This window comes from Haliaeetus albicilla, chromosome 3 (genome assembly GCF_947461875.1).
Source record: "Haliaeetus albicilla chromosome 3, bHalAlb1.1, whole genome shotgun sequence".
Classification (NCBI taxonomy): Eukaryota; Metazoa; Chordata; class Aves; order Accipitriformes; family Accipitridae; genus Haliaeetus; species Haliaeetus albicilla.
In genome coordinates, this window is record NC_091485.1 from 55222 (window position 1) to 82696 (window position 27475).

Consider the following 27475-nt stretch of genomic DNA (forward strand, 5'->3'; position numbering starts at 1 on the left):
AGCACCTTTCCCCCCCACAGACCATCACAGATGTTGAGTTCGGCCTGCTGCGTGCCGGACTCCCAAACCTTGGCGTCCGACACAACCAGATCCCCATCTCCGGGGAGGGTCCACGCACCCTGCCCGCCCCCCGCTTCCCCCCGCAGCCCCCAACACCCTCCCACCCGCCTGCAAAACCAGTCAAGCCGGCTCCCGCTTTTGGCCCCCACACCAGCTGACTCGGGGCCCACTTGGGAGCCAAAAAACCCGGCTGCTGAGCCTGTTCTCAAGGCCCAAACACGCAGGGCGGGACCTCTGTTTATGGGCCCAAAGCCGGGCAGCTCGGTCTGTTTCCGAGCCCCCACATCAGCCACGCGAGCCTGTTGTCAAGCCCCAGGAACAGAAAACTTGTTCTCCATTTCTGACCCTGCAGTGCCCACGGGCGACGCCGAGCGTAGCCACCCCACAGCCCTGCACCCCCGGGGCCCCACACGTAGTTTCGGGGAGTGCTCAGGACCTGCGGAGGGCCCGGCCCCACGCCTCTGCCGGGCAGCCCCAGCACAGGCAGGGCGTTGCTTCACGATTGCCTTTTCAGGCTTTATTTCCCCGCCATCACCGGCACGGCCAGGCCCCCACCCCAAACCCCCCAGCCGAAGCACCCCCGCGGGCAGCCGGGCCCAGCCACCCAGAAAACAAGAAAACCAAAGAGGGTACAAGACAGAGACCGTGGGGAAAGGCAAGGAGAAGGACACAGAAACAGAGAGAGCGCGGGAGGGATAGGGAGCAGGACAGAGAGATGGAGCAAGAAAGGAAAAAAGGACGGGAGGCAGAACCAAGGGAAAGAGAGACAAGGACGGGGAGCAGGACAAAGGGACGGAAGAGAAAAAAAAATTAGCGACGGGCTGCAGGACAGAGATGAAGGGATTGAATAGACACAGGGAGCACGACAGAAGGACACAGAGAGACAAAAGGGACAAAGAGCAGGCCAGCATCGGAGGGGAAAAAAACCAACTGCGATGGGCAGCAGGAGAGAGAGACGGAAAAAGAAAAAAGTACTGAGGAACAGAAAAAAGAAAGAAGCGACAGCTAGCTGGACAGGCGGACACACTTAGAAAGGGCGGGAGAGGGAACGGGGCAGAGAAAGACAGACAGAAAAAGTAGCGAAAGAAAGCAAGGCAGAGGGACAGCAAGGCGGGGCGGGGGGGAAGGCACAGGGGTCTGGACAGAGATGGAGAAATAAGCAGCAGGGACAGAGGAGACAGAAAGAGGGACAGGGAACATGGCAGAGAAGGAAAAATCAGGACAGCGGCAGGACGGAGATAAAAAACTGGGACGGTCCTCAGGACAGAGAGGAATACGAATACGAGCAGGGAGCGGGACAAAGGGATACAGCGAGAAACGACAGGACAGGAAGCAAGACAGCGCGACAGACAAGAACAATGAGAAAGAGAGAGAGAGAGAGAGAGAGAGAGAGAGACCGACAGAGACAGAGACCGTGAGAAGCACAGGGGGGTGGGAAATTTAGAAAGAGAGGTATCACGAGCCCTGCAGAGAGAGGGAGGGTGAATAAAAAAGGGGCAGGAAGCAGCACAAAGGGTCACAGAGAGTAAGAGATGAAAAGGAAGGAGGACGGGGACAGTGAGATCCAGAATGACAAAAATAAACAGCAACAGCAAGCAAGACAAAGGGATAGACAGAGAAACAGAAAGTAGGAAGAAGAGAGATAGGAAGGCAGGCACACAGAGCGGCATGTACAGGCGCAGAGAGGAAAAGAACGCCAGGGGAACAGGCCAGAGAAATTGGGAGGCGGGGAAAGAGGCGGATGCAGATCAGGACAAGGAGATGGAAAAGGAAAAAACAGCGACTGGCTGCAGAACAAAGACGGGGATGGGGGGGGAGAGGGAGAGGGAGCAGGACAAGAACGCAGAGAGAAAAAGAGAGAAAAAGAAAGGGGGGCAGTCGAACGAGAGAGAGAGAGAGAGAGAGGAAGGGGGAGAGGAAGAGGGAGCAGGACAAGAGAATAGACAGAAAAGAGGAGGCACAGGGAAGCAAAATAAAAACAAAAAACAAAACCAAAAAAAAAAAACCAAACGTCACAGCAGCATTAGAAAGCGAGGGGGTCAGGAGAGGGGGAGGGAGGGACCGGGAGGCACAAGAGGAGCAACAGGGCCCCGAGGGCCCAGGACTCACCACAGCTCTCGCTCTTGGAGCTGCCAGGAGACCTTGCCAGTTCAGACGCTTCTTTCTCCTTCTCTCCTCCCTTCCTCTTCTCCACATAACGGAACACGTGAGCGCCTCGCAGCTCTTACGAGGTGAGGCCTCCTAGACACGTAGCCTCGCTCGCTCACTATGTGGCCGTACCGCACTGCTGGTCATGCATACAGACCCTGGCGGTCTAACCTGCTGTGGACTACGAGGCGGGATCCTCCCACACCCAGAGAGGCAGGTTCTCTCTTGCCTGCAGCGGGAGGCAGCTGCCAGCCAGACGGCCTTCCATTTCTTCTTCTTTACCTTTCTGTGGCCTCTCCAGCTTCAGCAGCTCCCGTCCACAGCCAGTAAGCGCTCCGCCTGTCCCTCTGTGCTCCCGCGCCGCAAGGAGAGGGAGGCCAGGCAGAGACAGCCCACGCAAGCCTGAGGCCGCTGCAGTCAACGGCATCCCCGGGGACGAACGGACAACCGCACTCACAGTGTGGCCTCTGGGAGAGGGAAAGAGGCAGCAGTGACCATTATTACCGTAGCTCGACCCTGGCCGGAGCCCCTCCTTCCGCAGGGGCTTCCGCAGACGCCGCTCGTTCCCCGCGCCGCTGCTAACGGCACCCACGTTCAGGGAGACTCGAGAACATCGCAGGGCCAGCTTGCTGCCCTCACGACAGGGCTCGGGGGCTGCCTGCGGCTACAGCACAGGCTTCAGGGGAGGGGCTGGAGCTGGGGGCAGCCGCACGGGCCGAGCGAAGGCGCCGGGGGAGCTCCGGCGACTCGGGGAGGCGCCCGCTGGCCGCGCCTGGGGGGTGCCCGCCTCCGTCCCCTCTTCCCTTCTATCGGCTCTCGGGGAACTGCCGGGCACTGCCCTGGCCCGGCTCGCCTCCGGCGGACCGGGAGCCTGCCGCGGCGGCCGCTTCGCAGCTTCCCGTCCCGCCAGCCCCGGGCGGCCAGCGGACAGGAGGCACCCCCCGCCACCGCCACCGCCGGAGGGGATCGCTCGCCTCACCCGCGGTCCCGGCGCTCGCCCGCTGCCGCCGAGACCCACGCCCTGCGCGCCACCACGCTGCTCCCAGGGACCACGCATGCGCCGGAGGGATCAGAGCCGGCGAGCGAACGCCGGGCTGCCCCACGCGCAGGACAGCGCATGCGCCCAGGAGGCGCGTCCGCACGGCTGGTCGGGGAGCGGGCGCAGCGGGAAGCCCGCGGAAAACCACACGAAACCGGTAACGCTCCTGCGTCTGACCTGGTCGGATTCTGGCGGCCGCGGCGGCAGCGAGGACTACGCCGCGCCCGAGAGCCACGCTGCCGCCCGGCCGCCGAGTCCGCGAAAACTACAGCTCCCGGCATGCCCCGGGAGGCAGCCTGCCCTGCTGCCGGACCCCGAGGGGACGCCGCTTCCGTTTCCGCCCACCCCCACGCCGGCGCAGCCGCAGTTCCCGCCGAGCCCCCAGCGCCGCTCCGGGCAGCTCCGGCGCGCTTTCGCCGCCCGGCTCCGGCACGGCGCGGCACCCCCCGCCCGGCTCCGGGCAGGGCACGGCCCCGCTGCCGCTCCGTGCGTCCGACACGGACCCCGCCGTCCTCCTCGGGGCTTTCCCCGGAACCCGCCGGCCGACTGCGCAGCCCCGCCACCGGGCGCGGTGAGCACCCCCCCCCCGCGCGCTCACGTGCTCCCAGCCGCCCTGTGAGCCCCCCCCTCCCCCCCCGCGCGCACGTGCTCCCAGCGGCCCTGTGAGCTCCCGCCCCCCGCGCGCACGTGCTCCCAGCCCCCCTGTGAGCCCCCAGGGCTCGGCCTCGGCACCGGCGGCCCCCACCTCCCCCGGGCCACCCCCGCCCCCGACGTTCGCGGTCCGAGGGGCGCCCGGCCCTGCTCACCTTCTCCCGAGGGGCAGCCGCACCCCGGCCGCCGCTCCGCTCCTGCCTGGGCTCCCACCGGCCCCGCCCCGGCCCCTCCCCCGGCAGCCCCCCCTGGCCAGGGAGGGGCCGTCCCCATCAGCCTCACTGCCCGCACCTGCGGCTCCTCCAGCCCCGGCCCGCAGCTGTGGTACCCAAATCCGGAACAAAACTCCTCAACACCAATGTGAACTTAAGCAGCAGGCACTTCCCTGATTGAATGAAAGATGTCAAGAGTCATCTGAGTTGGAAGAGGTGTTAACTGGGGTCAAAATACAGATTTTAATACCCCTCTTATTTTAGTTCTAAGACTTGGCCATTGCCAGGTATCATCTTTTCCATTTACCCAGGTCCACCAGCGAGGCCACAAGGGAGATTTCTTCCAGAGAGAGAATAGAGTTATTAAGTCTAAAGTCCACGATTTGCCTTTCTGCTTCATGAAAAGGTGAGTGGATCATATATCATCACTACTCACCCAAACAGTTAATGTTATAAACGCTCGTGACAAATTGGAGGAGCCAATTTGTATTGAATAAAAAATCGAATTTATTAGCAAGCGATAAGAGAGCAAAACAGCACTGGGCGGCCGGGGAGGCAATGCTCCGCCACAGGCCCGCAACTTTATGTTACCGTTACATTCCTTATATACATTTCATGTACCCCCTTTCTTGTAAGTCTCCGCCTTGTCCTGCTTCTTCTTTCCTCATTTGTGCAGGTCTGTTACTATGTAGATTCGGTAAATTTTCTCAAGGATGAGTATCCTTTGATGTAGAATGTCTTTTGATGTGGAGAAATACAGTCTTTGTTAATTGCAGCTGTTGTCCTTCCTCTCCTTATCTAGTAAGTTATAGCCATTGCTTTCCTCCCCCTTATCTAGTAAGTTATAGCCTTTGCTTTCCTCCCGTGACCTTCACGCATCACTTAAGCAAGTTTTTGTTAATTACACAAGGCATATGTTAACTCTCAATATGTCTCTTCCCCCTTCTCGATTTCATGAACAAAGTTAACCCGTTCATTACAGTTAACCCTAAACTTTTCACCTGTCCTTTAATACAGTCAACTCCAAGCTAAATTTTTTCCGTTTGGTCCCGAAGAGGGGACCAAAGATCATGTCAAATATTATTATACTTTCTACAAATACATCCCCATCTTAGAGCTTTAGCTACTAGAGAAAGTCTTTGGAGTTTGGGGTCAGAAGAGCTGCAAGTATAAACCTTCATTCAGCTCTGTTTAGGAGGTGTGATTTTTCTCTGGTTGTCTAAACCAGTCTAAATTTCCATAGATGGTCCCGACTCTGGGTGGCTCGAACAAGGATCCTGGAACTCCAGTAAATTCTAAACAGCGTTTTATGTTTCAAATATGATCCCAAGTTCCTTTTTGCACTTGTCTCTACGGTTTTGGCAACTGACAGCCCCAAGGGGTGCTTGTACAAGTTTCTCCCGAAGGGCGATTAAATGAATTCTTTTGTCCATGAGGTGGATGGTTTGGTAATGTTATAATTCACAACGCTATAATTCCTTCTTTCAAATTAAAAAAAAAAATTGCCTTTTAAATCCATCCCATTTAATTTGCTAAAATGATTCTCATTGTTCTGCATCTTTTCTCAAGTTTTGGTTAAATTCAATGTCAGTATTCTCCACGGAACTAGATTTTCATCTGACTTTGGAATCGGAAGGCAGGCTGTTACTGAGGTTAAATTTTGTGTCTTTACAAAACTTTGAATCAGTTACAAAACTAGATTATTTTTTTTTTAATCCAAATTACAAAAACGGTTAATCTCAAGATTAATAGCTCAAACAATAATTGTTTCATTTTGTTTATCTCATGTTTAGAACCCCTCAAAAAAAATGCATACGCCCTCTAAACACACAAAAAGATTATTGCCCTCGACAATATTCCTAATAGCAACCCCAATATTATCAACTTTACACAGCTGTTTTCCCAAACAGATAACGTGAAACTTACTTATAGATTTTCAGTTTGAAAGGGCCAGTTTCTTTAGACTTCCGGTTTCTTGTTGGTGCTTTCTTTATTCTTCAATAATGAAGCCAAGGTTCTTCTCCCAGACCTTTACTGCTGTAAGCGTTGTTAAAATGACTCGATACGGTCCTTTCCACTTCTCGGTGATTTTATATATATTCAATCTCCTGGTCGGAAGGGATGCGCTGCTACGTCCAATTCTAAGGGTCCAGCTGTGGAGACATACTGACAAAGTTCTTGAAAAGAATCGCTTAAAGAAATCATAACACCTTTTAAAAACATTATCTCCAAAGGCACTCACGATACTCAGAACACAGGACTCTTGATATGGTCTTTCATACAACATTTCATAATGACTTAAATTTTCTTTCTCTTCTGGCTATACTCTGATTCTTAATAGAGCCGTGGGTAATGCTTTAACCCATGTGAGGAGTGAGGTTTCCTGGCAAATTTTACTCGACTGTTGCTTAAGGGTATAGTTCATTCTTTCTCTCTCTCTCTCTTCCCCCACCCCCCCCCCCGCCCCCACTTGCTTGTGGTCTATGTGGGGTGTGATAGTCTCAATCTATAGATAATAATTTGCTCAACTTGTCTCATAATCTTTGCTATAAAATGAGAGCCATTGTCAGATGACATTCCTACAGGCACCCCACATTTTGGTATTATCTCTTTGAGCAAGACTTTGAGTACTTCCCTTGCTTTGTTGGTGCGACAAGGGAAAGCCTCGGGCCACCCAGTAAAGATATCAACTAAAACTAGGATAGATCCTTCTTTTCAAGGCAATTCTATACAATCAATTTGCTAATATTCTCCTAAAAAAATTTCCCTATTTAAGAATCCCAAAAATGATCTTATTACTGATTCGGGGATATTTTTATATATAAATTTCACATCCGCTTCTAATTGTTTAAACAATCTTTGTCATATTTCACTTTCTGTTCCCCAGTATACTTCGTGATGTTCAGCTCGGGCAATTTCTCTTATTATCGTGGGTGGGACTATTCTTTGACCTGTCGGTGTTACAGCCTATCCTGTTTCATTTTGTTAGCCTGCAATCTAATAATTAATTCTTCATCTTTTTCGTTATAATTTGGAGTTTCTTTAGGCAATTTTATACTTTTCTCTGGAACTAGTGCTAGGATGCCTTTTTCCGCAGCTTCTTTAGCAGCTTTATCAGCCAGTCGGTTACCTGCGTTAGGACCGGTCTTACCTAACTGATGTGCTTTACAGTGCATTATCGTGACTGCTGTTGGTTTTTGAATGGTTTCTAACAATTTCGGTATTTGTTCTGCGTGCTGAATGGTGGTTCCTTGTGCAGATAACGGTCCTCTTTCTCTCCGTATCGCTCCACGTGCACGTACTACTCCAAAAGCGTACTTTGAGTCTGTCCAAGTGTTGACTCGCTTTCCTTGACTTAGTTCCAGAGCTCGAATAAGAGCTATCAATTCAGCCTTTTGGGCAGATATCGTCGAAGGCAAAGTTGGCAACGCAATTACCTCCTCGGTAGTTACTGTCTGTCTTGATAAACGTTTTCCTTCACAGATGGAACCGCTTCCGTCGGCATATAGTTCCCAATCCGTTTCTTCTAGCGGCACATCTCAGAGATCCCGTCAGCTGGAGTAAACTCTTTCGATTGTCTGCAAGCAGTCACGTTCCAGCTCTCCTTTAACTTGATCAGTTGTTGAAAACGCAACAGGGTTAACGGCGGTAGTAGTTTTTAGGTAAACATCATCTTGTTCCAGCGACGCCACTTGGTATTTCAGCATTCTGCTAGGGGATAACCAATGCCCCCCTTTCTGTTTTAGCACAACAGTTATCATATGGGAAACGTACAGTAATCCTTTGTCCTCAGGTGAACTTACGAGCTTCCTGGATCAGTAGCACAGTTGCAGCGACGGCTCTCGGACGACCAGAGCATCCCAGACTCACATTACCTAATCGCTTCGAGAAGTAGGCCACGGCTCGCCCACTTGGCCCTAAATACTGGGCCAGGATACCCAGAGCTATACCTCTTCTTTCACGAGCAAAAAGTTCAAGTGTCTTTGTGAGATCTGGCAGGCCTAGGGCTGGCACCCCGATTACAGCCTGTTTCCATTCTTGGAAAGTAGCTTTCTCGGCATCGGTCCAATCCATTGTTTGAGGTTTTGAGCTGCTCCTGTAAAGGTCAGGCCAGCAAGCCACAATTTATAATCTACAGGTGACACCACTCAACCATTCCCGGAAATGCTCGTCATTCATTTTTTTGGTCTTAGGTTCGGGGAGACGACAAATTGCCTCTTTTCTCTCAGTTCCCAATTGTCTCTGTCCTTTTAGGATTTTAAAACTCATTTAAATAAGTTTCTTCTTTCTGGGTTATTTGGTTTTTTTTCTTTTGACACTCGATATCCACCGATTCCCAAAAAGTTCAAAAAGTCAATAGTTAACTTTGTGCATTGTTCTTCCGTCTCAGCTACAATTAACAGATCGTCCATATATTTCAGCAAGATTGCTTGATTATTTTCTTTCTTCCAAATCTCTAATTCTCGTGCCAATTGATTTCCAAACACGGCAAGACTATTCTTAAAGCCTTGAGGCAAGACTGTCCACGTATATTGTGGTTTTTCTCCCAGTCTCAGGATTTTCCCATTCCAAAGCAAAAACCTCTTGACTGTTGGGATCCAAGGGAATACGGAAAAAGGCATCTTTTCCGTCTAACACTGTGAACCATTCTTGTTTCTCCGTTAGGGTTGTTAACAAAGTATAAGGATTTGCTACTACCGGATGAATATCTTGTACTATTTGATTTATTGCTCTGAGGAGGTCTTGAACTCATCTATCATCTTTTTCATTAGCCTTTTAACAGGCAAGATCGGGGTGTTATATCTGGATTCACATTCTATTAACAATTTGTATCTTAAAAATTTTTGCATTACCATTACTAACCCTTTCCGACTTTCCGGTTTTAGGGGGTATTGTTTAATTCTTACCGGATTCGATCCTGGCTTTAAATCAATTCTCACAGGTTCTGCTTTTTGGATTTACCAGGAACTTCCCAGTCCAGACGATTGGAATTACAGCATTAGACTTTGACTGGTATAACCTTCTGCTGTCGGTAACCGTCCTGCTAACAACAAAGCCACTGCTTCGATACGTTTAGTTTCTGGAATTAAAATTTTAATCTCTCCATTTTTAAATTTAATTTCTGCCTCCAAGTTCTCAAATAGATCCCTCCTTAACAGGAGTTTAGGAGAATTTGGCACATACAAAAACTGCTGAGTGACCCGTTGCTTTTCCTAATTTCATTGTGAAAGACTTAAAGAAGGGTCTAGTTTCTCGTTCACTTGTTGCACCGACACCACCAATTTCTTCAAAACTTAACTCTCCCTCTAAGGTATTTAATACTGAAAAGGTGACTCTAGTGTCAATTCAAATTCAATTTTCTGTCTCTCCCAGTTTAGCTGTAACCAGAGGTTCTGCTGGGAGACTCCCCTCCGGTCCCCGTCAGATACGTTCACTTAAAAAGAACAAATCTACATATGGCACTTTATTCCATTTACTCTCTCTCCTACAAAACAACAGTAACTGCAATATAGTATTGCAACTCAAAGTTCTGTTTGTTTACCATTTTTCCTGCAGTTCACCCCAACGTGCCAATAAACGTCCCAACGGTGATGTTTTTGGTATCTTTTCATCAGCAGTTCTACTTCCTGCACTCTTATTCTTAAACAATTTTGCTAATGCCATTATACTTGTATACATTCAAATACCAAATACCAAAGAAATGCAAATGACAATTGTCCCAAATAATACACAAAGTCCAACCCAGCAATAGCTTTCGCTTATGACTTACGGGCAGACGCCTAGGCTTCCGCTGCAGACGGGTACCCTCCAAGCCCCAACCCTGCGAAGCTTTCGCCGCGCCTCACGGGCAGGCTTTCCAAACCAATTCCAAAGAAGCAGCGCCTTACCTTTTTTCCAGGCAACGCTGCGAGGAGCTTTGCGAGTCGAGGGTGATGGTTCTCCCCGAGAATACCTCGGTGCCGGCCGGAGTTCGATCGACGCTCGATCTCGTCCGGTCTCACTCGCAAGGTCCCATCTGGGTCGCCGAAACCGTTACCGAAATCCGGAATAAAACTCCTTAACACCAACGTGAAGTTAAGAAGCAGGCACTTTGTTTATCGCGGCGCTGGGGACACGGGGGATCGCTCCTCCGAAGGCGTGTCCCGCTTAGTATCAAAATCCATCCGTTTTTACAGACTTTTCTTGTCAGGTCATTGTTACCTAAGCTCCTTCCGTAAAAATGCATACTCTGCTCGTTCTTAAATTTAACCTTTATAATGATCGGTCCTTTGATTATATAACCTTATCAATATTCTTATTTAAAAACAATCATCGGTCAGTTACACTTAGCTCTGCTGACTGGAATCTTCGATACTCAAATCGAGATGGGAAAGGTAAGGGCGTGTCCACGACGGTTTCCTTAGTTTCCTGAAACAGAACGTAGAAAAACCAGTAACTTCCTGGTGAGGTTTCTAGGGTTAGCTATTTCAAACTTTAACAATATTAAGGTTCCTAGAGTCACGCGTAACACAGTTCCTAAAGTCTCTATGGCTACGTTTCAAACTTAACGATCCTATACGTTATGCTTCACAATTTTACTTCTTAATCAAACCTAACTCTTCTATGGGATTAAATTTTGATTTCTTTACCAGAATATTTGCAACAGCTGGAGCCCAGCAGGAACGGGGGGGGGGGGGGGGGGTGTGCACGGCCCGACCCCCCCCAGCGCCTCACCTCCTCCTCCCCTGGGCTCCCTCACGGCCCCTCGCCTCGTGCAAAGGGAGCGCAAACGCAGCCCGGAGGGCAAAGGGGACGGGCGGCCAGCGTTTATTCAGTCAGTCGCGTGCCTATCGAGTCCTGCCAGCGAATCTGCTCCGGGTCTCGGGGCGCCCCCCGGCGCTCCCTCTGCCCCTCGGGCACCTCTGATAGCCTATTCCCATACATTCTGTATGGCACATCTAAATATTGGGATGGTTTTAATATTTTGTACCAGCTGTGGAAACTGGTTTGCTGCTAGGTGACTGCAAAAGTGAGATTTGGTAAATAATTATTAGAAATCTTATAGTAACACTACGATTGAAACAATAGACAGAAGTATAGCCAAGCAATTGACTAGCAGAGGTAGGTACTCCTAAGTTTTGCAGTTCTTTGCTCTTGTGACTAGATGTTCCTGTACGCTAGATGAGAACAATGCTGAAACTGACCACAGGTGATTGAAACTGCGTTAAGCTTCAAGATCAAAGAACAAGGACAAGAATAAAGACTTCAGGGACAGCCAGCAAGAACTTCAAATGGGTCGGTGGTTGCAAAAGCAGCCCTTCGTCTCAAATGGATCCTTCACTGCGCGTGATCGGATGTAGGCAGTACTACGATAATCGGTTGCCATCGTTTTTACGTATATGTATACTAATCTGATTAACATGCAATTAGTTATTCTGTATAACCTGTTTGTGCTAAAGCTGTGGCATGCACGCTAGGTGCAACTATCCCCCGTGCATCCAGCGCTGCAATGAAGAATGCCTGCTTTCCAAAACTCCAAAACGAGTCTTAGGGAGTTTCTTCGACCGGCTTTTCAGTATCAGGGGTACAAGGGAGGAAAGGAAAAAAAAAAAAAAAAAAAAAAAAGGCAGCGGTGTGGGAAAGAGAGGGGCCCAGGGGAGGGGCAGGGAGGGACCAGAACGCGGAAGAGGGGAGACAGGGCCCCGAGGGCCCGGGGCTCGCCACAGCTCTTGTTCTTGGCACTGCCAGGAGAATTTGCCAGTTCAGACGCTTCTTTCTGCTCCTCTCCCGCTCCCCTCCTCTTCTGTAACTCCGGCGGCGCGGCCGTCCTCCCCCTAGGAGAACACGCGTCTCATAGGTCTTGCAAGACGAGGCCTCCTAGGCACGGAGCCTTGCTCGCTCGCACGCTACGTGGCCGTACCGCACCGTCGGTGCTGCGTACGGACCCTGCGGTGCACCTCGGCGGTCTGACCTGCTGCGGACTACGAAGAGGGATCCTTCCACACGCGGAGAGGCAGGCTCTCTCTTGCCTGCAGCGGGAGGCAGCTGCTGGCCGGCCAGCCTTCCATTTCTTCTTCTCTACCTTTCTGTGGCCTCTCCAGCTTCAGCCGCAGCAGCTCCTGCCCGCAGCCGGTAAGCGCCCCGCCTGTCCCTTTGTGCTCCCGCGCCGCGAGGAGAGGGAGGCCAGGCAGAGGCAGCCCGTGCAAGCTTTCCTCTCCGGCGGCGTTTCCTCACCGGGAGGAAGCAACGAGCGCGGCGGCACCTGCCGCCGGTGCCGCACTGCCGTTACCGTCGGACGGCAGGTGCAGGACAGCGGCAGCCCCGCGCCCTCGCAGCCTCCGAGCTGCAGTACCGAACATTGGCCGCGAGGTGGCAGCGGCGAGCGCTTGGCACAAGGCGCCGGCGCGCATGGGCGGCAGCCCAGCTGCAGTACCGAAGTCTGTTCAATAGGTGGCGGAAGAGAGCGCTGGCGAAACGCGCCGCCACCGCGCATGCGCGGCTCCGAGCCGCTGTCCCGCGTTTTGGCTGCTAGGCAACAGCAGGAGGGCGGCAAAAGGCGCCACCGCGCATGCGCGGCTCCCAACCACCAGGGCCGCGTTTTGGTTGCCAGGCGACAGCAGGCGCGCCGTAAACCGCGCCGCCGCGCATGCGCGATTGCCGAGGCGCCGTGTCGCGCTTTGGTTGCCAGGCAACAGTGGCCAGTGTCGTAAACGCGCCAGCGCACATGCGCCGTTGCCGAGCAGCCGTAACGCGTTTTCGTTACTAGGCAACAGCGGGAGCGCCGTAAACCGGGCCGCCGCGCATGCGCCCTTGCCGAGGCGTTGTGTCGCGCTTCGGTTGCCAGGCAACAGCGGCCAGCGCCGTAAAAGTCGAACCACGCATGCGCAGTTGCCCAGCTGCCGTAACGAGTTTTGGCTGCTAGGCAACAGGAGGAGCGCCGTACACCGCGCCGCCGCCCACACGCCCTTGCCGAGGCGCCGTGTCGCAACTCGGTTGCCAGGCAACAGCGGCGACCGCCGTAAACGGCACAGCGCGCATGCGCCCCTGCCGAGATGCCGTAACGCCTCCCGGCTGCCCGGCAACACCTGGAGCCCGCCGCGCATGCGCCCCTCCCCAACGCCAGTTCCCACCTTCGGTCACCGGGCAGCAGCATCCGCATCCCCGTAACCATCCTCTTCTGAGCAGCAGCTGGATGAGGGATGACTGACAGCTCAGCCCAGTAGAGACCAGCCACAGGCGGCAACTACTTACTGGGGGCACAGGGCTTACGTTGCCCTGCCCTTTCCCCACTCGCAGCCCGGGCAGTCACCTCCATCGCCCCCGTTCCAAAAAGCACCCGACTGGCTGGAGCGTTTACAGCAGTCAAGTGCAAACAACAGACAACTCGGGTGGTCGCTTCTGTCCCTGCCCCCCCACCCCATTATCTAGACAGGAGAAGCAGCACAGGGACCTGCAAACGGCAGGGGGGAGGGGGGGTGGTCCCCTGGAGCAAGCCCCAGGGACTGCTGTATCCCTCTGCATGTGGCATCAGGGTTGCGGGAGTGAAAGCAGCCAGTCAACAGCTGCTGGCGAGAGATTTAAAAAAAAAAAAAAAAACCATAACGCCTGGTTCAGGTGACAGCCTGAAGGCAGGCCACAAGAGACCCAAAGCTGCTCTGTGCCAGAGGGGCAGCTCTGTCCAGCAGGAAACGCCGCGTCCCAGCGCACCAGATGCCAGCGGCCCACCTGCAAGCGAGCGATACCCTGGCGACCCTGGGGCTCACTTGGGGTGGGCGCACCTTTCCTCACCTCTGTGCTATCGGAACTCTGCTCTCCTAATCCTGCACGCACGCAAGGCTTCTTGTGCGGGGCTTGTCTCGGATCGAAGACACGCTGCACGGTGTTACTTACCGCCCCGCCCTCCGGCGTGCAAAGTAATCAGACCTGAAGCAGGGAAAGCAAAGAGGCGTGTCGGGATATTAGTAGTCCTCAGCAGATGACCGTAGAGCCCTCGAGGTTCCATCTTTGCTCCCTACAGGAGCGTGGCTCCGCACTCCTTGCCGCTCCCGCCAGCGAGCGTCACAATTGCCCTTTGCTGCCTGCAACACGCAGTACCTGCACGGCCCCAGTACTACTGCCGCTTACAGAGCGAGAGGCGCTCGCTATAAAGCGGCAATGAAGAACAAGGACGGCCCGTCAAGATGGCAGGAGGAACATAGAGAGCCTCCAGCATTAGCCAGGCAGGGCTTGCAACTCACCTCGTGTCGCGAGCCGGCAACGAAGCCCCACGCGACCGCTCACTCGCTCCCCCGCCCCCAGTGGGTCGGGGAGACAATCGGAAGGGCGAAAGTGAGAAAACTTGTGGCTTGAAACGAAAACAGTTTAATCATTAAAAAGAAACAACAACTTGTAAGGAAAAGAAGAACAAAAATGACGGAGAATGGGGCGCAGGCAGCATGCCAGGGGTCTGGAGCCTGACAGATGATGGGGGGGGGGTGGAATATGGAGGAGGGAAAGGAAGCGGTGGCGGGGGGGGGCAGGAGACAGGAGAGCAGGGGATGCGGGGGGAAACAACTCGCGTGGGTTAAAAACTCGCATGGGTGAAGGGGGCGGGCTGCAGCAGCGGGGGGCATACGGGGGAGAAACACACGCCGGCGGGAGGGTAGGTGAGGGTACAAAGGTGCATGGGGGGACACGGGTGGGGATGACCTACCCCAGGGAGTCCACCCAGGATGATCCACAGCAGGTAACTCACCTGGGATAACCCGCAACAGAGAATCCACACCAGATCATCCACACTGGGAGGACCCCCAGCAATGCCCCTCAAACTGCCTGTGCTTCACCCCCAATCTTCCCCAAACTGGGGAGTTTTTTGCTTTTTCAAAATACTCAGTTTGGGGTGTGTTTCAGTGCTTTTCCACAACATAAAGAGGGGTGATCTTTTGGTTGTGGTTTTGTGCATGAAAATGGGGTGGGTTTTTCGCTTTCCGGCTGCACAAAAATCCAGGCGGATTTGGCTTTCCCAGGAGTCCCAAAGTCGTTTGGTTTTTTCCGTTGCAGACCCAGAATCAGGGGGTTTGGGGTTGTCCTGGTTTCGGCTGGAATAAAGTTCATTTTCTTCTGAGTAGCTGGTACAGGGCCATTTTGGAGTTAGGATGAGAATAATGTTGACAACACACCGATGCTGTAGTTGTTGCTAAGCAGTGTTTACACTAAGTCAAGGACCTTCCAGCTTCTCGTACCGCCCTGCCAGCAGAGGCTGGGGATGCACAAGAAGAGTCGCTGAGCTAAAGGAGGATTCCAGGTAAACAGGTCAGCTCGAAATACACCACCTCCTTTAAAAGTTAAGAGCGATTTGAACACTTAAAATCAGCATTTAGGCTTATTGATACCATTTTGAACACCTTCTTAGCATACAAGTAAACACTCTTGCCGGTGTCGGAAAACGTCTCCTCCCTTCCTTACAGCACTGCTGCAGGGAGATAACCCTGGGAGGCTGCGGGACGAGGTCGTACACAATCAGAATCTAGGCTTACGGATCCACCGCAACAGCTACAGCCCACGCGCTCCTGCTGCTGCTTTGCATCTTGCTTGTTTGGTGAATAAAGCTGAAAGTGAAGTGGAAAACTTCAAAGAGCAAAATGAAAAATAAAGAATAAATCTCAATAATTCACTTTACACTAAAAAGGTGTGCCCACGTTTATATACATCCAATAAAAATACTTATACTGTAAAAGTATTTGATTTTCCTTTTCCATTACCTTAACTTGCACAGCTCTGAATTCATACCATTAAATTATCTCTCTCCAAAGTACACAGTTATAACGTGACTAGGGGTTTCTCTGTGTGTTACCTAATGAGGAGGGACAACCTGGCCAGCTGAGCTGCCCAAGAGAGGTGCTACTGAACTGCCAGGGAAACGCACCATTGAAAGCCAGACAGAAAGAAATTACTTCAGAGCACTCCGTCAAAACATCAGGAAAAAAAACCCCGTAACATTCAGTTGCCTCTCTTTTTAAACATTTAGAAAAATACCTAACTGCTTGCATACACCTAACAAATCATATACTACAGCTATTTGGCAGTTGCAGTTTAAACAATGCAAGTCAGTTTGTAAAATCCCCAGTGCTGCAATACCTCAGGCTACCAAAAAGGACTGGCGGGTTTCCTAATGCTTTTGGCAGTACTGAAGCATGCAGAGCAACACGTTTTCATGTTATCTCGACTGTTACAACTGAGAAACCAAAGACCAGTGATGCCATCAACTTTAGGAAGATGGGCGGTGCTTGGGTCTTTGGAAGGAAGTTGACTTTTTTTTTTCTTCCTTGTTTTAAAGAGAGTGAAAAGTCTTGTTACTGATGACTTCTACTGTCAAGTCGATCACCTCTGAAGAGCCACTCTGATGGGAAGTTCATAAACCAAAATTTCTTTGAGAGAGAAAGACTTCCATTTTGGAAAATCTCTTTCCAACTGAAGTCAAAATTACACACTGTAGGTTAAAGGAAATAAATACATTACTGAAGCAGTAACTCATCAAAAACACCTCAGGACTCACTGTCACTAGTTACAAGGCTGCTAACGCTTCCTGGGAAAGCCTGGAAAACACACAGATGCGACGCTCATTTGTCCTGTTTTGTCCACCTCTCTTCTTTGACCTTGATCGCTTTTAGTACAGATGCTAATTATCTCAGTAACATTTTTGAGTACTACTATATTTTAAAAAACTCACTGACTGTAAAAGCAAGATATTTTAAAAAACTCATTGACTGTAAAAGCATAAAGGTTTTATCATGAAAACAAAGTCTGTTTCTTCTGAACAGCTGAACTCTTATGAACAGTTTCTTCCCTCTTTTAGTACAAAATTATTTTCACAGTATCATTTACTAGCAAGCACGCAGCAACAGAAGATTATGCTTTCAGGAAGAGAAAATAAACTGAGGGAAGTAAACTTTGTATAGGTGTAACATGCTCCGGAACAGAACTTATTTTTAGCATTTGTGTTAAAATATTTCACGTAAAAAAAAGTAGAAGGAGAGTTGGCGCACTCTCAACGTTAAAGTCCATACCGCAAGTACCTTTGGAAAAATGCAGACACACATCGTAGGCGTACCTTGTACTTGCAGGCCACTACGGAATCCTTCCATCTGTCTCGTACCGTCACGGCAGAAGAAAGGGCAACCACGGCGAAACGGTGCCAGCTGACATCCAGCTGAGAGAAGAAAAAAAAACATTAGCACAAAGCTGGGTAGGAATCCAAAGCTGCCCTTTTTTTTTTTTTGTGAAGGTTTGTGAAGACAGTACGACTGAGCGGAGGAAAAAGTATTTTTGCGTCATCTTCGGTACAGTTGTTGACACAGGCCACTAGCGCTTTTGCATTTTTCAGACAACCGTGCCTTTTTTTTTTCTTCCCTTTCTTTTTTGACTCATTGGCAACTTTACTTTCACTAGAACTCACTTTCCTCGATACACGCAGGTGACAGACATGGAGACCTACATACATTTTCTCAAGCCTTAGTATAGCCGAGGCTTCATCACCCTACACGTCCCAAGTTCAGCATTTTTGCTAAAGAGCACAGCAACACATCTGTCCTTGTGAACTGCCTCGTTGCAAAAAAGGAATCTTTTTTTCCAGGCCGTTGCTCCAAACGGTCAAGATCTTTTAAAACCGCAGTTGTGCCACCAAACCCGCTCAGGGTCCCTCCTAGCTTTTGACCGCCCTGAGATTTAACAGGCACACGCTCCATTCCGTCTTCCAACAGCAAAAATACGTTAACGCTCTCGGACCCAGAGCGCAACCCTACGGATGTCCACACACACACCCTGCCGTTTTGATGAGGAACCACCGAGCACCCCTGCGAGCACAGCTGCACGTGCCAGATCGGTTTCCGCTCCGCCACGAGTTACCGGTTTCCGTGAACGTAGTTTCTGACGCTTTAAACCGAAAACCGTATCTCGACGCTTCGCCACAGTAGAAACGACCCATCGCTAGAACGCTACAAAAACACAGTAACACCAATTGCAAAACCACAGCAGCAACAGCTCCAGAAATATTTAGACCAGGAACAAGGGAGAAAAATAAAACAGCTTCATCTCACGCACAGGGGAGCGGCAGGCAGAGAAAAGGGTCGGCATTCTGAGCCCTTACAGAAACGGGCATTCTCCTTCCATTTCTCAGCCCGTCCGTTAAGGTCTAAATACCACAACGCTACTACGGCAACGGCGAGAGCAGGGCACAGCAGCCCTGCCGCTGGACTTGCCATTGACCCATGCTATTTTCGTAGCAGGACGCGTGCGCAGAGGGAAACAGTTTGCCACACACAACCCTGAACTTCCTGAGAATTTACGTTTACCAAAAAAAGCCATTTGGAACATATTGCCAAACAACATTCGGCAATAAAGCTTTGATGCGTTTGACACACACAAGTTTCTGGTCACTTGCTATTTGCTTCCTGTTGCTGCTGCTGTTCTTTCTTCAGAAATTCTACTTGTAGCCAAGTTATTCACTACTGGTTCACGCATTTGCCTTCCTGGTATTACCAGCACGTTCACAGAGGCAAGTAACTTAATTGCTCTTCTACAATTATCCAAACGACAATTACAGCCATGAAAGAGAAGGAGAGGTCAGGCAGCAGAAGAGCTCTGCAGGCTGGCACCAGTCAATACTGCACTCTCTAAAATCAAACAACAACAAAACAAAACCGTGACCTTGTAGCCTTCTTTTTTTTTTTTTTCCCCTTCTTCTTTCAGAGCTCATCCCTGCCTCAGCATTTTGTCTTGTCAGAGCATGAAGCGCAGGTGATCCGTACCCTGACGACTTCTGCGTGTGATGAATGCCTGTTCAGAAATAGTCCAGATCTGCAAGACTGGTGTCATTTTTATGGTTTTAATCATCATAACTCAAATTTTATTTACTCACGCATTTGTGAGGAAACTAATTAACTTTTAGACACCGCCTCTCCTTTTTTGGGGGGGTGGGTGGGTGGAAGTGTGTTAGAGACTGAAAAACATTACGATTCAGAGCTCCCAACCACGAGGGAGTGGTGGAAAAATCAACGAAAGCAAAGACCAACAGCAGCAACATCAACTGAAAGTTGGCTTTCATTCCGATCACGTACTTAAGCGACTCTCCAAGTCTATGCCTCGGTCCTAGGAATGACTAGGCCCTTTTTGGAAGGACAAATTTTTTCGACTTAAAAGTCCTAGACTGAAGACTCCGCTGAACGGAATGGGGATTGTCCCACGGGACAACATGCCATCAACACTCTTAATGGGGAAGGAAAAAAAAAACCAAAACCAAATAAAAATCAAGTTTAAGTACCAGTTCCCATCATGTTTCACTCATTACATTTCTACTGGCATCTAGGTGCTCAAAAATGAACTACAGGGACACCACATATTCCTAAAAATTCAGTTATACATAAAAAAGTAAAAGGCTATTTCCAACTTACCCATAAAATCAGTAGGAACAGAGAGAAGAGAAACACTCGACCCTGAAGAAGCTAACAGGCAGCTCTGAATTTACCAGACAGGAAATTTCATTCTTTCCCCTGAAACAAAAACACATCAAGGGACCAGTTCAGGAACAGGGCACGATCTGTTAACAGCAATTTTTCCATCACCTTTTCTGCACTAGCAGCAAATTTGCCTTCTCTGTGGGTTTAACGTGGAGCATCTGTAGTGCCCTCGAACTCGCAAGGGTTTCTCTCTGCTCCCCCCCCAGCCCGATACGTGCGATTACCTCAGCAGCAAGCGGAATTGACCACGCAGGATTTTCTTCGTGTGACACGGAAGGTGACACTGGGAGAAGAGGAGACAAAGAAATGAACCTGCTTATCACACCCAGCCAACGGTGAAAAGACAGGGGAGGATTCTGCCGGAAGGGCTCTGCACCCCAGGAGCTCCCGCCGGCCGGTTTCTCTCCCCTTTGCCCGGTACCGAGGGGACGACGACACCTCGCCCGCGCCCCCTCGCGGGGGGGGCTGCCCCAGGAGAGACGGGGGACCCCCACCTCGCTTCTGCCCGCGGGAACGGACCGGGAGAGACCCTCCACGCAGAGAGAGGAGCGTGGCGTGGATTGCATCCCCGACGGAAGAGGCCGGCCTCTCCGCTGGCAGAAGGACAACTCACCTCCCTGCTGCTCGGAGCGGCTTGCTGCGGACAGCCCTGCCTGCGCCCGGCCGCTCTTCCGCCGTGCTGGGAGCGCAGTCCGGCCGACGGACGCTCCAGCAAAAAGACGCTCCAGCTCGTTACAGCGGCAGGTACTCTTGCCTCTGGCTAACGCACGCTCCAGACAGCGGACACCCCGCCTCGTTCCAGCTTGCTACAGTTCTGGCTCGTTGAAGCCCCAGCTCCGCACTGAAGCTCCGGCTGATTTCAGCTGCTTCTCCTTACAAGCTCCAGCTATGTGCAACGGTCTGGGCTTTCCATAAGGTTGTATACCAACCGCTCTCAAAACCGGAGCATTAGGATTAAACATCGGAGTTACGCGCCGAATAAATATTCGTTAGTTCGGGAAATGAATTACTTAACAACTATTCTGAGCAGCGCAGAAAGAAGAGCTGGACTCAAAGAGGGCACGTGGGGTCTGAAAAGCGCCTTTCCCCCCACAGACCATCGCAGATGTTGAGTTCGGCCTGCTGCGCGCCGGCCTTCCGAACTTTGGCGTCCGACACAACCAGACCCCCGTCTCCGGGGAGGGTCCACGCACCCTGCCCGCCCCCCGCTTCCCCCCGCAGCCCCCAACACCCTCCCACCCGCCTGCAAAACCAGCCAAGCCAGCTCCAGCTTTTGGCCCCCACACCAGCTGACTCGGGGCCCACTTGGGAGCCAAAAAACCCGGCTGCTGAGCCTGTTCTCAAGGCCCAAACACGCAGGGCGGGACCTCTGTTTCTGGGCCCAAAGCCGGGCAGCTCGGTCTGTTTCCGAGCCCCCACATCAGCCACGCGAGCCTGTTGTCAAGCCCCAGGAACAGAAAACTTGTTCTCCATTTCTGACCCTGCAGTGCCCACGGGTGACGCCGAGCGTAGCCACCCCACAGCCCTGCACCCCCGGGGCCCCACACACAGTTTCGGGGAGTGCTCGGGACCTGCGGAGGGCCCGGCCCCACGCCTCTGCCAGGCAGCCCCAGCACAGGCAGGGCGTCGCTTCACGATTGCCTTTTCAGGCTTTATTTCCCCGCCACCACCGGCACGGCCAGGCCCCCACCCCAAACCCCCCAGCCGAAGCACCCCCGCGGGCAGCCGGGCCCAGCCACCCAGAAAACAAGAAAACCAAAGGGGGAACAAGACAGAGAACGTGCGGAAAGGCAAGGAGAAGGACACAGAAACGGAGGGAGCGCGAGAGGGATAGGGAGCAGGACAGAGAGATGAAGCAAGAAAGGAAAAAAGGACGGGAGGCAGAACCAAGGGAAAGAGAGACAAGGACGGGGAGCAGGACAAAGGGACGGAAGAGAAAAAAAAAATAGCGACGGGCTGCAGGACAGAGATGAAGGGATTGAATAGACTAGACACAGGGAGCATGACAGAAGGACAGAGAGGAGACAGACAAAAGGGACAAAGAGCAGGCCAGCATCGGAGGGGAAAAAACCAACTGCGATGGGCAGTGGGAGAGAGAGACGGAAAAAGGAAAAAGTACTGAGGAACAGAAAAAAGAAAGAAGCGACAGCTAGGCTAGCTGGACAGGCGGACACAGTTAGAAAGGGCGGGAGAGGGAACGGGGCAGAGAAAGACAGACAGAAAAGGTAGCGAAAGAACGCAAGGCAGAGGAACAGCAAGGCGGGGCGGGGGGGAAGGGACAGGGGTCTGGGCAGAGATGGAGAAATAAGCAGCAGGGACAGAGGAGACAGAAAGAGGGACAGGGAACATGGCAGAGAAGGAAAAATCAGGACAGCGGCAGGACGGAGATAAAAAACTGGGACGGTCCTCAGGACAGAGAGGAATACGAATACGAGCAGGGAGCGGGACAAAGGGATACAGCGAGAAACGACAGGACAGGAAGCAAGACAGCGCGACAGACAAGAACAATGAGAAGGAGAGAGAGAGACACTGACAGAGACAGAGACCGTGAGAAGCACAGGGGGTTGGGAAACTTAGAAAGAGAGGTATCAGGAGCCCTGCAGACAGAGGGAGGGTGACTAAAAAAGGGGCAGGAAGCAGCACAAAGGGTCACAGAGAGTAAGAGACGAACAGGAAGGAGGACGGGGACAGCGAGATCCAGAATGACAAAAATAAACAGCAACAGCGAGCAAGACAAAGGGACAGACAGAGAAACAGAAAGTAGGAAGAAGAGAGATAGGAAGGCAGGGACACAGCGCGGCACGTACAGGCGCAGAGACGAAAAGAACGCCAGGGGAACAGGCCAGAGAAATTGGGAGGCAGGGAAAGAGGCGGATGCAGATCAGGACAAGGAGATGGAAAAGGAAAAAACAGCGACTGGCTGCAGGACAAAGACGGGGATGGGGGCGGGGGGGGAGAGGGAGCAGGACAAGAACGCAAAGAGAAAAAGAAAGGGGGGCAGTCGAATGAGAGAGAGAGAGAGGAAGGGGGGGAGGAAGAGGGAGCAGGACAAGAGAAGAGACAGAAGAGAGGAGGCACAGGGAAGCAAACTAAAAAAAAAAAAAAAAGAGAAACCAAACGTCACAGCAGCATGAGAAAGCGAGGGGGTCAGGAGAGGGGGAGGGAGGGACCGGGAGGCACAAGAGGAGCGACAGGGCCCCGAGGGCCCAGGACTCACCACAGCTCTCGCTCTTGGAGCTGCCAGGAGACCTTGCCAGTTCAGACGCTTCTTTCTCCTTCTCTCCTCCCTTCCTCTTCTGTAACTCCAGTCGCTTGGCTGTCCTCCACATAACGGAACACGCGAGCGCCTCACAGCTCTTACGAGATGAGGCCTCCTAGACACGTAGCCTCGCTCGCTCGCTCACTATGTGGCCGTACCGCGCTGCTGGTCATGCATACAGACCCTGGCGGTCTAACCTGCTGTGGACTACGAGGCGGGATCCTCCCACACCCAGAGAGGCAGGTTCTCTCTTGCCTGCAGCGGGAGGCAGCTGCCAGCCAGATGGCCTGCCGTTTCTTCTTCTTTACCTTTCTGTGGCCTCTCCAGCTTCAGCAGCTCCCGTCCACAGCCAGTAAGCGCTCCGCCTGTCCCTCTGTGCTCCCGTGCCGCGAGGAGAGGGAGGCCAGGCAGAGACAGCCCACGCAAGCCTGAGGCTGCTGCAGTCAACGGCATCCCCGGGGACGAACGGACAACCGCACTCACAGCGTGACCTCTGGGAGAGGGAAAGAGGCAGCAGCCACCCTTATTACCGTAGCTCGACCCTGGCCGGAGCCCCTCCTTCCGCAGGGGCTTCCGCAGACGCCGCTCGTTCCCCGCGCCGCTGCTAACGGCACCCACGTTCAGGGAGACTCGAGAACATCGCAGGGCCAGCTTGCTGCCCTCACGACAGGGCTCGGGGGCTGCCTGCGGCTACAGCACAGGCAGGCTTCAGGGGAGGGGCTGGAGCTGGGGGCAGCCGCACGGGCCGAGCGAAGGCGCCGGGGGAGCTCCGGCGACTCGGGGAGGCGCCCGCTGGCCGCGCCTGGGGGGTGCCCGCCTCCGTCCCCTCTTCCCTTCTATCGGCTCTCGGGGAACTGCCGGGCGCTGCCCTGGCCCGGCTCGCCTCCGGCGGACCGGGAGCCTGCCGCGGCGGCCGCTTCGCAGCTTCCCGTCCCGCCAGCCCCGCGCGGCCAGCGGGCAGGAGGCACCCCCGCCCCCGCCCCCGCCCCCGCCGGAGGGGATCGCTCGCCTCACCCGCGGTCCCGGCGCTCGCGCGCTGCCGCCGAGACCCGCGCCCTGCGCGCCACCACGCTGCTCCCAGGGACCGCGCGTGCGCCGGAGGGGTCAGAGCCGGCGAAGGAACGCCGGGCTGCCCCACGCGCAGGACGGCGCATGCGCCCGGGAGGCGCGGCCGCACGGCTGGTCGGGGAGCGGGCGCAGCGGGAAGCCCGCGGAAAACCACACGAAACCGGTAACGCTCCTGCGTCTGACCTGGTCGGACTCCGGGGGCCGCGGCGGCAGCGAGGACTACGCCGCGCCCGAGAGCCACGCTGCCGCCCGGCCGCCGAGTCCGCGAAAACTACAGCTCCCGGCATGCCCCGGGAGGCAGCCTGCCCTGCTGCCGGACCCCGAGGGGACGCCGCTTCCGTTTCCGCCCACCCCCACGCCGGCGCAGCCGCAGTTCCCGCCGAGCCCCCAGCGCCGCTCCGGGCAGCTCCGGCGCGCTTTCGCCGCCCGGCTCCGGCACGGCGCGGCACCCCCCGCCGCCGCTTCGGCACGGCGCGGCCCCGATGCCGCTCCGTGCGTCCCACACGGACCCCGCCGTCCTCCTCGGGGCTTTCCCCGGAACCCGCCGGCCGACTGCGCAGCCCCGCCACGGGGCCCGGTGAGCACCCCCCCGCGCGCACGTGCTCCCAGCCGCCCTGTGAGCCCCCCCCCCTCGCGCGCGCTCCCAGCCGCCCTGTGAGCCCCCCCCCCCCCGCGCACGTGCTCCCAGCCCCCCTGTGAGCCCCCAGGGCTCGGCCTCGGCACCGGCGGCCCCCACCCCCCCCGGGCCACCCCCGCCTCCGACGTTCGCGGTCCGAGGGGCGCCCGGCCCCGCTCACCTTCTCCCGAGGGGCAGCCGCACCCCGGCCGCCGCTCCGCTCCTGCCTGGGCTCCCACCGGCCCCGCCCCGGCCCCTCCCCCGGCAGCCCCCCCTGGCCAGGGAGGGGCCGTCCCCATCAGCCTCACTGCCCGCACCTGCGGCTCCTCCAGCCCCGGCCCGCAGCTGTGGTACCCAAATCCGGAACAAAACTCCTCGACACCAATGTGAACTTAAGCAGCAGGCACTTCCTTGATTGAATGAAAGATGTCAAGAGTCAGCTGATTGGGAAGAGCTGTTAACTGGGGTCAAAATACAGATTTTAATACCCCTCTTATTTTAGTTCTAAGACTTGGCCATTGCCAGGTATCATCTTTTCCATTTACCCAGGTCCACCAGCGAGGCCACAAGGGAGATTTCTTCCAGAGAGAGGATAGAGTTATTAAGTCTAAAAGTCCACGATTTGCCTTTCTCCTTCATGAAAAGGTGAGTGGATCATATATCGTCACTAGTCACCCAAACAGTTAAGCCTGAACTTTTCACCTGTCCTTTAATACAGTCAACTCCAAGCGAAATTTTTTCCGTTTGGTCCCGAAGAGGGGACCAAAGATCATGTCAAATATTATTATACTTTCTACAAATACATCCCCATCTTAGAGCTTTAGCTACTAGAGAAAGTCTTTGGAGTTTGGGGTCAGAAGAGCTGCAAGTATAAACCTTCATTCAGCTCTGTTTAGGATGTGTGATTTTTCTCTGGTTGTCTAAACCAGTCTAAATTTCCATAGATGGTCCCGACTCTGGGTGGCTCGAACAAGGATCCTGGAACTCCAGTAAATTCTAGACATCGTTTTATATTTTAAATATGATCCAAAGTTCCTTTTTGCACTCGTCTCTACGGTTTTGGCAACTGACAGCCCCAAGGGCTGCTTGTACAAGTTTCTCCCGAAGGGCGATTAAATGAATTCTTTTGTCCATGAGGTGGATGGTTTGGTAATGTTATAATTCACAACGCTGTAATTCCTTCTTTCAAATTAAAAAAAAAAAAAATTGCCTTTTAAATCCATCCCATTTAATTTGCTAAAATGATTCTCATTGTTCTGCATCTTTTCTCAAGTTTTGGTTAAATTCAATGTCAGTATTCTCCACGGAACTAGATTTTCATCTGACTTTGGAATCGGAAGGCAGGCTGTTACTGAGGTTAAATTTTGTGTCTTTACAAAACTTTGAATCAGTTACAAAACTAGATTTTTTTTTTTTAATCCAAATTACAAAAACGGTTAATCTCAAGATTAATAGCTCAAACAATAATTGTTTCATTTTGTTTATCTCATGTTTAGAACCCCTCAAAAAAAATGCATACGCCCTCTAAACACAAAAAGATTATTGCCCTCGACAATATTCCTAAGAGCAACCCCAATATTATCAACTTTACACAGCTGTTTTCCCAAACAGATAACGTGAAACTTACTTATAGATTTTCAGTTTGAAAGGGCCAGTTTCTTTAGACTTCCGGTTTCTTGTTGGTGCTTTCTTTATTCTTGAATAATGAAGCCAAGGTTCTTCTCCCAGACCTTTACTGCTATAAGGGTTGTTAAAATGACTCGAGACGGTCCTTTCCGCTTCTCAGTGATTTTATAGATATTCGATCTCCTGGTCGGAAGGGATGCGCTGCTACGTCCAGTTCTAAGGGTCCAGCTGTGGAGACATACTGACAAAGCTCTTGAAAAGAATTGCTTAAAGAAATCATAACACCTTTTAAAAACATATCTCCAAAGGCACTCAAGATACTCAGAACATAGGACTCTTGATATGGTCTTTCATACAACATTTCATAATGACTTAAATTTTCTTTCTCTCCTGGCTATACTCTGATTCTTAATAGAGCCATGGGTAATGCTTTAACCCATGTGAGGAGTGAGGTTTCCTGACAAATTTTACTCGACTGTTGCTTAAGGGTATAGTTCATTCTCAATCTCTCTCTCTCTCTCCGCCCCCCTCTCTCTGCCCCCCCCCCCCAGCCCCCCCACTTGCTTGTGGTCTATATGGGGTGTGATAGTCTCAATCTATAGATAATACTTTGCTCAACTTGTCTCACAATCTTTGCTATAAAATGAGGGCCATTGTCAGATGACATTCCTACAGGCACCCCATATTTTGGTATTATCTCTTTGAGCAAGACTTTGAGTACTTCCCTTGCTTTGTTGGTGCGACAAGGGAAAGCCTCGGGCCACCCAGTAAAGATAGCAACTAAAACTAGGATAGATCCTTCTTTTCAAGGCAATTCTATAAAATCAATTTGCTAATATTCTCCTAAAAATTTTCCTTATTTCATAATCCCAAAGATGATCTTAGTACTGATTCGGGGATATTTTTATATATAAATTTCACATCCGCTTCTAATTGTTTAAACAATCTTTGACATATTTCACTTTCTGTTCCCCAGTATACTTTGTGATGTTCAGCTCGGGCAATTTCTCTTATTATTGTGGGTGGGACTATTATTTGACCTGTCGGTGTTACAGCCTATCCTGTTTCATTTTGTTAGCCTGCGATCTAATAATTAATTCTTCATCTTTTTCGTTATAATTTGGAGTTTCTTTAGGCAATTTTATACTTTTCTCTGGAACTAGTGCTAGGATGCCTTTTTCCGCAGCCTCTTTAGCAGCTTTATCAGCCAGTCGGTTACCTGCGTTCGGACCGGTCTTACCTAACTGATGTGCTTTACAGTGCATTATCGTGACTGCTGTTGGTTTTTGAATGGTTTCTAACAATTTCGGTGTTTGTTCTGCG

The 27475-nt window shown here is 52.3% G+C and overlaps 2 long non-coding RNA genes across 4 annotated transcripts; one reads left to right on the top strand and one right to left on the bottom strand.

Moving 5' to 3' along the window:
- The first annotated feature begins 4058 nt into the window (after positions 1-4058).
- Positions 4059-10950, top strand: LOC138684655 (uncharacterized). 3 transcript variants are annotated; one of them, XR_011323877.1, is made up of 5 exons: positions 4059-4516; positions 5354-5398; positions 8997-9142; positions 9667-9710; positions 10743-10950. It is a non-coding gene; the product is annotated as an uncharacterized lncRNA (long non-coding RNA). The 3 variants fall into 3 exon arrangements; XR_011323876.1 differs by having other exon boundaries at positions 9053-9142; XR_011323875.1 differs by lacking the exons at positions 4059-4516; positions 5354-5398 and having other exon boundaries at positions 7735-9142.
- A 7833-nt stretch (positions 10951-18783) lies between these two features.
- Positions 18784-19620, bottom strand: LOC138684658 (uncharacterized). Its single transcript, XR_011323884.1, has 2 exons — positions 19518-19620; positions 18784-19332 (listed from the first exon to the last, which is right to left on the bottom strand). It is a non-coding gene; the product is annotated as an uncharacterized lncRNA (long non-coding RNA).
- Between the last annotated feature and the right edge of the window lie 7855 nt (positions 19621-27475).